Consider the following 11948-nt stretch of genomic DNA (forward strand, 5'->3'; position numbering starts at 1 on the left):
TTTCTAGGGTTCAATGTCAACGAGTGACTACCGTATTAGTAGCCGTTTGTTTAATCATGTGAGTATTACAATGTAAATTATTGGATGAATCAAGTTCTTAATAAGTTATATGTTCATGGAGAAATAAAAAAGTTGAAAAAACAAAAAATTATGCCAGAAATTGAAGAGTTAGTTATTGGGACATAGGTTAGGTACGTATGTCCGTGTAGCTGAGAGCAATTTTCCCACTGATTTTTCTGTTGCTGTCAATCAGTGATGTTCCATCAAGCTAAAAAATAATGTAGGAAAAGCGAGAGGAAAGACTCCGGAAGAACGAGATGAAGAAGGAACGAGAGGAAAAAGTTAAAATTGAAAGAATAATCAAGAAAGAGAAGAAGAAAGAGGAAGCAGAGCTGAAGAAATCTCAGAAATCGACGAGAAAATCTCGAAGGAAGAGTATTACTGCTCTCGAGAAATGCACGAAGGAAGCAGGACAGGCTGGGGCAAAAACAATAAAGAAAGAAATTTTGGAATCTGTAGAAGCGACGCATGGGGCTTGAAGAATTATTGTATCTTTGACAAACATAACCAAAAATGTTTTCATTCATGTAACTTTATGGTCTGATGATCCTGTGATCTTATTCGTACTCGTCATATGTTTAATAAAGGTAATATTGATAAAATATTAATAATATGTCACTTAACCGCAGAACAGGGAAGAGCAGGGAAGTACTGGGACATGATGGGTTTAGGCACTGGGACAACAGAGTTCCTTGTGTTCAACTACTCGGACATAATTGTAGGAGTATAAATTTTCATATTTTCATGTTTTTTGGAGTATTTTTATACTTGAAAAAATGTTTTTCATGTCCAAGAAAGTTCATTGATCCTACAGAATGTCTGATTTCTGAGAAATAACATAACAATTTTGTTTTATGAATTTTTTTACTTCGACTCCAGCCTATAGGTTCAGCTACTGGGACATCTACCTTACATTTGGAAAATTCATGAAAATGTTAAATGAAAATTGCTGGGGATAAAAGCCTTTGAATTAACGGACTCATTTAATAACTGTACATTTCCGAAAAATTACTCAGAAGTTTCAAGTGCAATGATATGTGAGAATCCAACTTCATCTTGTCACCTTGGTGAATGCTTTAAATGTTGGTAACTTTTGCATAAAAAATCATTTAGAAGAGATTTATGACGTAATTTCCATTGACTCAGTGACGTACATGACTTGGAGTGTAACGGATCGATGTTCATTAATTCGACGATTTGAGGATACTGATTGTTGTATAACTAATTTGTATGACGATTTAAAAGCTTTCAGACTTCATGATTTCACTGCTAAAAGCCAACATGCCTTTTTAAATCAGTGCAAAACGAAATTGAAACCGGGCGAGTTCGTCATTATTAGCGACTTTGCTGAAAATTACCGATTCCTCATTCGGAATGCAGTTCAGGGCTATCACTGGGTAAACGATCAAGTAACTATTCATAGGCTAGTTGCATATTACCGTGATGATAGTCATTTGAAAGGGTGTGTATAGTCTCACTCCCTAGGTGCCTGTTTTCTGGTGTCTCGAAGCTTTTTGGTATTATACATGGGAAGTAATGTTCTGTCTGGTGTCTGGTGGCTTCTGTCTGGTATCTCGAAGCTTTTGGTATATAGGAAGCAATGTTGTGTCTGGTGGCTGTTGTCTCGAATCTTTTTGGCGTATGGGAAACAATGCTGTGGCTGGTGCCTGGTGGCTGGTGTCTGGTGGATGGTGTCTCGAAGTATTTTGATGTATGGGAAGCAATATTGTGTCAGGTGTCTGGTGCCTGGTGGTTGGTGTCTCGAAGCATTTTTTGTGTATGGGAAGCAATGTTGTGTCTGGTGTCTGGTGGATGGTGTCTTGTAACATTTTGGTGTGTGGGAAGCAATATTGTACTGACGCCTCGTGTCTCTAAACATTTTTGTGTATGGGAAGTAATGTTGTGTCTAGTGGCTGGTGTCTCGAAGCATTTTGGTGTATGAGAAGCAATATTGTGTCTGGTGTCTGGTACCTGGTGTCCCCAAGCATTATGGGGTATGAGAAACAATGTTGTGTCTGGTGCCTGGTGCCTGGTGGATGGTGCCTAGTGTCTTGTAGATGGTGCCTGGTGGCTGATATCTGGTGGATGGTGTCTCGAAACATTTTGGTGTATGAGAAGCAATGTTGTGTCTAGTGTCTAATGCCTGCTGGCTGGTGAACGGTTGATGGTGTTTAGTGCCTGGTGTCTGGTGATTGGTGCCTGGTGGATAGTATCTCAAAGCATTTTGGTGTATAGGAAGCAATTTTGTGTTTGGTGTCTGGTGCCTGTTGTCTGATCCCTGGTGTCTCAAATCTTTTTGGCGTATGGAAACATTGATGTATTTGGTATCTGGTGCCTAATGGCCGGTGTCTCGAAGCATTTGCATGAATGGAAAGCAATCTTGTGTCTGGTGTCTGGTGGATGGTGTCTTCTAGCATTTTGCTGTATGGGAAGCAATATTGTGGCTGGTGTCTCTCGTGCCTGGTGTTTGGTGTCTCGAAGCACTTTTGGGATATGGGAAGCAGTGTGTCCTTCCACCGGGCGCCATCCACCAGACACCAGATACTACACACCAAATACAACATTGCTTCCCATCCGCTAAAATGCTTCGAGACTCCATCTACCAGACACCAGCCACTAGACACCAAAACCATCTACCGTCCACCTGACACCCATCACCATAAACCGACAGTATTGCTTTTCATACATCAAAATAATTTGCGACACAATCCACTGTCCATCAGCTACCAGCCACCGGGCACCTGCCACCCGATACCAGACACCAAACCACATTGCTTCTCATTGCTTCTCATCGACCAAAATGCTTCGAGACACCATCCACCAGACACCAGCCACTAAGTACTAGGCACCAAACACCATCCACCTTCCAACAGGCACCAGACACCAGTCACCAGATACAACACTGCTTCCCAAACACCAAAATGCTTCGAGACACCATCCTCCAGACACCAGTTACCAGGCACGAGACACCAACTACAAGACCGAACATTGCTTCCCATACACAAGAATGCTTCGAGACACCACACACCAGACATCAGCCACCAGACACCAGACACAATATTGCTTACCATGCCTCAAAATGTTTCGAGACACTAGTCACCAGGCACCAGACACAATATTGCCTTCCATACACTAAAATGCTTCGAGACACCATCCACCAGGCACCAGCCACCAGACATCATCCGCCGTATACCAGACACCAGCCACCAGACACAACATTACTTTCTCATATACCAAAAAGCTTCTAGACACCACCCACTAGGCGCCAGACACTAGACACCAGACACAACATTGCTTCCCATACACTAAAATTCGTCGAGACACCATCCACCAGGCACCAGCCACCAGGCATCATCCGCCATATAACTGACACCAGACACCGGCCACCAGATACAACATTACTTTCTTATATACCAAAAAGCTTCGAGACACCAGGCACCAGGCACCTAGGGGGTGCGAGTACACACACCATTTGAAACTCGATAGTTTTGTTGTTATTTCTGAATCCTCAATTCACGACACCGTAGCTGTTTAGTTATACCTCAGAAAAATTATCAACATTTTGAAAGAGACTTATTTCGTTGAAAAAACTTTCCACTTTTCTGATGGTGCCAAGTTCGCAATTAAAAATTTGAAAATTTTCATCAATCTGGTTTATCACCAAGCGAACTTTGACGTGAATCCTAAATGGTATTTCTTTGCAACGTCTCATGGTAAACCACCCTGTGATGGGATTGGTGGTTCTTTCAAAGAGCCGCAGCACGCACATGTACAAAAGGCCGTATGATAATCAAACCACTATTCTGCGACAGCTGTATGAATTTGCCATAGAAGCGATTGATTCCATTCCAACCATTTTTAGTACAAATGAAAAACATGCACTAGAGGAGCAAGCTTTGAAAATTCGATTTGAAAATTCTTCATCCATTATTGGGACTCTTTAATTTCATTGTTTTATACCGATTTCTAATACTCATAGTCTCAAATGTAAAATTCATTCCCTGGACGATGAATTCGAAATATTGTTAAATAAGTTACAAATACATGGCATTTCGTTATAGTAGTGGCAGTAATGTAAATACACTGTAAAATATCTTCAAGGAGTAGTAATATAAATACATGATAAAATAACTTGAAAAGGCATGTCACTACCTCGAATATATCTACAGCATTCTGTGCTAATTTTCTTTTCGATAGATTATTATTGTTTTCCTGTACTTCTCATAATTTTAGAAAGGAACAGACTGGATTCAACTGCGACTAATTACGTATTTACTTTTTAGATACTCGAAACATCCTTTCAATACCGCAGGCTTGCTGGAATGACTCGCTCAGCGCAGTGAGCTCACCACTCCACTTTATCTACGCGAACTCACAAAATAATTAATATCTCGGGCTCCATTTCGAAACACTATTCAAATTTAACCCAGAATTCTCTGATATGCACTCTATTACATATATTTTTTTCAGATTTTTTAAGACCTGTAAACATGTTTTTTATCAACTTTCTATATTGTTTATTGAAAAACATCTTGTAAATTGGACTTTTTTGCAACAGTAAAAATTTTATATGAATCTATCACACTTTAGCAATAAAAAAGGTTTTCATAATTTTCCAAATCCGAAAGGAGCTTCTTCAATTCACATGAGAAGGGTTTCACCCCAGGGCACTCGTTACATTCATTCAGATAGCAGGCCGGGGTTGAATTGGTACACGTCAGTTGTGCTAGACAATCTTTGTAATCCTTGAGTGGGCAGGGGGAATCTTTAGTTAGAGTGGCAATGTTGATGGCTTCGAGCATCGATTTGCAATTTTGATGATACGTGAAAACACATACGACATGAGTATAGCACTGCTCCCGCCAGTACACATTGTTTTGGTCTCAGCTCAGCGAACTTACTGAAACCAACCAAAGCCTCTGGATGAGTATTTTTGTACTTCCTATGAAGGTGTTTCAGATTTTTGAGTATCATTTGCTTTTGTTCTACTTTCTTCTCTTCATTGATTTTGACGGATACTTTATCTTTCATACCTGGCATAACACGACTATTCTCTAGATAAAACTTGTGTACTTTCTCATTTGTTTTGGAAGTGAATGGCCTGCTTTCGCAATTGGTGAGGCAAATACTCCTTTGATTTCTCTCAATTTTTTCGCTCTTGACGCCATGTATCTCGTAATGCCAAATTCAGAAGCGATTTTCCGCTCGCTCCACGACTGTGGAAGAACCGTAAAGATTTACAAGCGCTCACCGTACTTTTCCAGATCATTGAATTTTTTCTTCAAACCATCCAGCATTTCTTCTAATTCTATTTCTCTCGAAGATCGATAGCGCTTTGATAAAGAAGGATCAGCATAACTTTGGTCATCTTCCGCATCAGAATGCACGGGGGAACTGGAGAATTCAGATACATTGTCCGCTTCTTCATCGATTGAAATGCCGGAATCGTCGAGATGGAAAAACTGACCTGATCTCAGAGAACTGTTCATCTCATCTGGGCTTGGTTCGGGTGTTTCGGCTTGGGGCTTTGATATCTCGGGTGGGGTGTCCGAACATCGGAGATGTGTATCATGAAGATTCACCATTGAGAGGGGTGGAATCACATAATTCAGGGCCATCTTCCGGCACTGGCCACAGATTTTCGCAGACTTTGGTAGAAAGGGAAACTTCTTGTGTATTGCCGAGGAAATGGGTTGCAAATCCAAACCATTATGTCCCTTCTGACCAGGAATCCGCCTCGGATTCGCACACCTATCACTTCGCGGCATTCTATGAAATGCAAAGTGTCAAATCCAATTCAAAATTATCCGGAAAATGAGGATTATTCCAATAAGTAACGTGAAAACTGCTTACCTCGATACAACAAACAGGAAAATGCGAATCGATTCGCAAGGAATTGTACAACGATGAAAACTCAATGAGGAAGTTGAAGTTTTCACTAAAACTATAGAGCCTCAGGAAAAACCGATGATATTAAATCAATGAATTGATTCTTTTTGTTTTCTTTTCTCATTTGTTTGGTCATGATTAGGCGAACTTCCGATGATGATGACACAGTGAAGCTCTCATAGAAAGCGAGAAGACGAACAATTTTGAAGAAATTTTTTTTCCCGACGCATTGTTTCTCTCTTCCATCGTGACGCATCTCTTTTCTAACTCATATTCATCAAAGGTATGGATTGAAATATCAATTTCTCAATAATAACAAGGCAGCTCTCCTAGAAGGCGTAAAAACTCGAAAATTTAGGAAACAAAAATTTTCTCCGGTACACTGGTTGTGTCTCCCACGATGGCATATTTTTTTACATCATATATGGACGTTCTCTATGAGAAAAAAAATATTCTAGTCGAATACCGGACGACCCCAGAGCCGAAAAAAAATAAAAACGTAAAAATTCATCGAAATTTAGGTGTAGAAGCTTCTTCACGCCTATGGAATATTTTTTTCCTGAAAGTATGAACGAAAACAAAAATTTTCTTTTCTTATTTGTTCGAATCGGATGAGCCATTCAAAAATTATGAATTTTTGAAAATTTAAAGTTTGGTAGTCATTATCTCAGAAACAAAAAATCATGAAGCAGTGAAATTTGGCAGGAATACTGTCTATATATAGTAGTTCGAAATACAGCAATCAAATCATTTTTTCTAGACAAAGAAAAATCCGGGGTGGCTGAGTTGACATGGAATGTCCCATGTATGTATGTGCAGATTTGGCTTTTTGGTGATTAATTTTTAGAAATTTCAACATAAATACGGTGGAAATTTTAGATACAAATTTGAAATTTTGGCTCATGGTAGCTATTAGCGAGCTCTACTTTGGTGCGTTGTTTCAGCCCGATCGGTCCAGTAGTTCCTGAGATATAATAACTTGTTTAAATTTCATTTTTCCTCAATATCTCAACAGCAACATCACCGATTTCAATTTTTTTCTCTAAAAATACTCGCCTTGATTGCCTCTATCTGGATCAATCATATATACCGATTTATACAAAGTTTGAAGATATTGGCGTTTTTCCGTTTTTTCATTATAAATCTTGTGCGCATGATAACTCAAGGAAAATTGGAGATAGTAACTTGAAATTTGGTATGCTTCTAGCTTTTATAATATAATAGGTACCTATTTTGGATGGGCGCAATCGATCAAGCGGTTCTGGAGATATTCAAGTTTTTGCATAAATTCATTTCTTCAAATATCTCATGAACTACTCAACGGATTTCAATTTTTTTTTCAAAATACTCGTCTCGGCTACCACTATTTGGAGCAATCAAAATATGTATACCCGTTCATACAGTTTCCGAGATATTCCTGTTTTTTCATTTTTTTTTTCATTGTGCGCACGATAACTTGATACAAAAATAAGATATGAAGTTGAAATTTGGTATGAATATACCTCTCATAATATTAAAGGTCCGTATTTTGAATGGGTGCAATCGGCCCAATGGTTTGGAAGATGTTAATTTTTTTGTATTAATCCGTTTTATCAAAAGGTTAAATATATAATTTTTTTCTAATAAAATGATTTTATGCGTGGTAGAAAGCATTGATGGTTTCTTATTCGATTTTCTTCTCGTCTTCTATGAAGAAAATGAATTGTTTGAAGACACTTTCGAAAAATTATCCAGGATATCTAAAACCTTAGAAAATTTTTTTTTAAAGTTTTTACATATCAGGAACTATTGGACCGATCGGGATAAAACAACGCGCCAACGTCATACATACATATATGACCCTAAAGACATCATTTCTTCACGTTTCATAACATTCTTGACCATTTGCAGTCAAAATTTAAAAAACGAAAATTCGACAAAAAAAATCTGCTTTGTGTACAATAGAATGGAATAGAATATGTGCGGCTGGTCACTTAAAGCGCCCAGTCACCTAAATCATACGATCTTTTGTAACATCCGCCTTAGTTTCGGTCAGTCACACTAGGCTAATAAGGCTGGTGACAGCCGCTTGTTGTAAGTCCTCTGGTTCCAGGAAAGCCTGGCCCCAGATTTTATAGCGACGTAGTGCTAATAGGGGGCATCCACATAAAATGTGGATGACGCCCTCCTTATCGCTTCCGCACAGTCTGCAGTCTTTTTGTTCTGCAAGTTTCATCTTGAACAGATGAGCTCTGAGAGCTGTATGACCCGTAAGGAGCCCTACTGCTACCCTCAGATCCCCTCTGTGCAGCTCCAGAAGCTTTCTGGTTCTAACTCTTGGTTGCCCTCTCATAAGCAGTTTCGCTTGTCTGCAGGTCACAACTTTCTCCCAACGCCTGACATGATCCCGCTGGAAATGATCTTTAATAAGAGTTTTTCCCACTGCGAAGGGCATGCCAAGCAGGCCGTGTGAAGGCACCCTTTCTGTACCCTCCTTGGCCAGCTTATCTGCCTCTTCATTACCCAGAATCCCATGGTGAGCTGGTACCCAGGTTACGGTGACCTGGTTGTTTTTACCCAGTGTGTCCAATGCCTGCATGCATTCCCACACCACCTGTGACTCTGTAGTGGGTTTTTCCAGGGCATGTATCGCCGCCTGGCTGTCACTGCAGATGAATATTTTCATCTTTTTTGTGTCTCTCGCGTTCAGATACTCGACACACTTAAGTATGCCCACCATTTCTACTTGAAAGACGGTTGAATGATGGCCCAGCGGAAAACTCTCTCCGAAGCCATCTTTCAGACGGTAGATGCCTGCCCCAAAACTTTTATTGAAGCCAGAGCCGTCCGTAAACCAGTAGTCCTCTCTTGGTCCTGGTTTAAGTTTCGAGTCTAGCCACTCCTGTCTGGGTGGTACACTCGTTCCGAAAGTTTTCCTGATCTGATACTTCCTAGGAATCCTATCCGTCTTACCTATGAAGGGTCGATCATTGATTAGGCTAAGCCTTGTATGGCCTTGGCCCGTCATCTTCCATTCTTGTTGACACCTTAGTCAATATGCAGTTGTGGTAGCACAACTCACAACCCTAAGGTCTAGGGGTGGGATACTGAGTGCTATTTCTAGCGCCTCAGTAGGTGTCGATTCCATGGCTCCTGTTGCAGCCCTCAGGAAGGTTCCCTGTAGGCTTTTCAACAGGTTCCTTGTTTTCTTCTTACTCACCCTCGGCCACCAGACGACCGCAGCATATAACAGTCTCGGAAGTAGAACCATTTGGTAGAGCCAGAGCATCATTTTAGGATTGAGTCCCCATGTCCTGCCCACAGCTCTTCTGCACGCCCACATAGAGGCAAACACTTTATTCCTCTGTGTGCAGATATGTTCTTTCCAGCTGAGTTTATTATCCAGGAGGACACTCAGATATTTCGCTCTGCTGGTGTAGTTTATCTCCGAGCCATTTAGCTTCAGAGTTTGGATCTTTTCCAGTTTATAATTTCTGGTGAAAACCAGGACCGTTGTCTTGGCTGGATTTACCGATAGGCCAGTTTCCCTGCCCCAGTCCTCAATGATATTGAAGGCTGTTGCCATCAGGTCCCTTAGCACCCTCAGAAATCCGCCTTTCACAACAACTGCCACATCATCGGCGAAACCGATGATGTGGAAGCCGGCCTCACTAAGTTGATTTAGAAGTCCATCTACAACCAGGTTCCATAGCAGGGGCGAGAGAACTCCCCCTGCGGACAGCCCCTAGTCGGACGTACCTCCACACATGCCCTCCCATGTCCTGCCGACAGTCTTCTGCCTTTCAGCATGTTTTGTGTCCAAGCAATGATAGTCTTGGACACCTGTCGTTCTTCCATGGCTTTTTCTATAGCCGGATTCGAAGTGCTATCAAAACGTACGAGGGACATCGAGGGATGATTGGCATGAACGTCAATTCCCATTTGAATTCGATAGAACCTGGAGTATCTACCGAATCACGTTAAGCTTCGAACGTTGACCGTGATAGTATGGCGCTGAGAGGGCCTTCATTGCAGAACAGAGGAACGAGTGGCGGGTCTACATTAGAGAGGGACTGCTACATCATCGAGGCCTGGACGTGCCGATGAAATACTATGATTTACTGATTCAAGATCAATTAAATGATTGGAGGTAGCCGAAAGGGCTTCAAGACTATTTATGATTTGATGACATTATTTGAATTGTAATTGGAATTATGGTCTAGTTGGAATAATTAATTTATTCAACTGATTTGGTCATGCGCAGGTGTAAAGTTATTAGCGCGCAGGCGTGAGATTTTGGGTCCATTCATAATTGAGAGTAATGGTCGTATTGCGGGGGTCAATGAAATTAATTGCCGCGCAATTGATGATCGCGTCGACACCTGTCATAGTCGAGCGATCACTTCTGTTCCGGTGGTGACGGCGTGTACGTGTTTCGCACGCCTGTCGAAATTTTTGTGTCCGACGCCATTTCAGCAGCCATGTTGGGGTTTGGCGTCCTTTGGGTATTTCTCCGGGTTTCCTTGGAATTTCTGGAAGTCACTGGGACGTTTTGGAGACCTGCCATGCAGCCGGGAGTTCTTTGGGATTTGCGTCTGGACATCGATGAGCGCGGTGATTAAACATTTTGGTATTTTGTGAGGGCAGAATCGAGTCAAAATGTTCGGCGTTTCGCACGCCTTTGAACGACTCTGTTTGATAGTGACGAGATTTTGTCTGCCCAGTGAACAGTTTTCCTTTGAATCTTTTAGTTATGTGGTTTTTTTTAAAAATTCTCATTCGTTAGCGATATTAGTTCGCTCGGAATTTTAGAATTTTGATTTCATTTTTTTTGTTTTGGTTCAGAATTTTGTACGTTAGATTCATCCATTCTGTGAACCATTGAGGTTTCGTAACCCTGGAGATTTTGAAGTATTTAATTTCGGTTACGATTGGACTCTCGTTGGATGGTATTTAACTTGGATAATTTCGAAGGACATTGAACGTGGGTTACTGTGTGTCTCGTGACCTTGCTTCGTTTCGCTGGCCTGATGTCTTGAGTTTTCGTATTCGTTTCGGACAGCTAGCTTTACTTGTCACGTAGACTAATTTTTCGGTTTCGATCGTTCAGTGTCGTTCAATCTACATGAGTATTGACGATAGTTCGATTCTGATTTTTTATGATTCTTTTGACATTGTTTTTAACTTTTGATTTGTTTTTTTTTACTTTTGGATAATTAGATCTTTCAATTTGATTATCAGAATTGGTTTTGACTAATTTGACTGAGTGTGCACTTTTTGATTTTTGTTAAAAGAATCTTTTATTATTTTGATGATTGTAGAGTTATTTAATTTTGGAGTCATATGATCGTTGATCGGTTGAAACAACCAAATAGGGGGTTTTCAATTAATTAATATTGAAATGTATCGAGTCGTTGAAGTTTTATTAAATACTGTGATTTTTCCCCCGCAATTCTGAGTTTAATTTATTTGTTTTGTTCACCTAGTCACATCTCTAGTCTATGCTCTTTCAGGAACCGATACACGTCTCTTCGTCTGGAGCTAGTGGGAGACCGTTTCGAGCTTAGGGCTAGTTTGAATTTGTTTCTTTCGTTCCAGAGGTCGCTCTAGTAAAAACGATCTGGCGCTCAACTTTTTGTCATTTTAGTTCCTACGTGAGTGCCAGAGGGCTGCGTATTGGACCGAGGGGTTCCGTGAACCTTGGAAATTACGTCACAATGCATATTGACAGGGGGAGAGAGGTCTGTCAGCCAAGGGCCCGGCCTTGATGTGTCTATCCACCAGCCTCTCCAGGGTCTTCAGGNATAACCGGTTTTTCCCGGCTTGGGAATGAATACTATCCTAGTCTCATTCCACACACTAGGGACATGTTTCAGGGCTATACTAGCTCTGAGTATCTTGGTTAGGGGTCCCGTGATAGTCTCTATCCCTTCCTGTAATAGGGCTGGGTAGATCCCGTCTGGTCCCGGTGCCTTGAAGGGTTCAAAAGTTTTGATGGCCCACTTGACCCCCCAGCGCTG

General features: G+C 41.0%; 1 pseudogene; it reads left to right on the top strand.

The window, feature by feature from the left end:
- The first annotated feature begins 317 nt into the window (after positions 1 to 317).
- The window catches only part of LOC107042903, a 17169-nt pseudogene continuing 5538 nt past the window's right edge, over positions 318 to 11948 (top strand).

Source organism: Diachasma alloeum, unplaced genomic scaffold, assembly GCF_001412515.2.
Source record: "Diachasma alloeum isolate Michigan unplaced genomic scaffold, Dall2.0 Dall_scaffold_00535, whole genome shotgun sequence".
In the NCBI taxonomy this organism is placed as follows: domain Eukaryota; kingdom Metazoa; phylum Arthropoda; class Insecta; order Hymenoptera; family Braconidae; genus Diachasma; species Diachasma alloeum.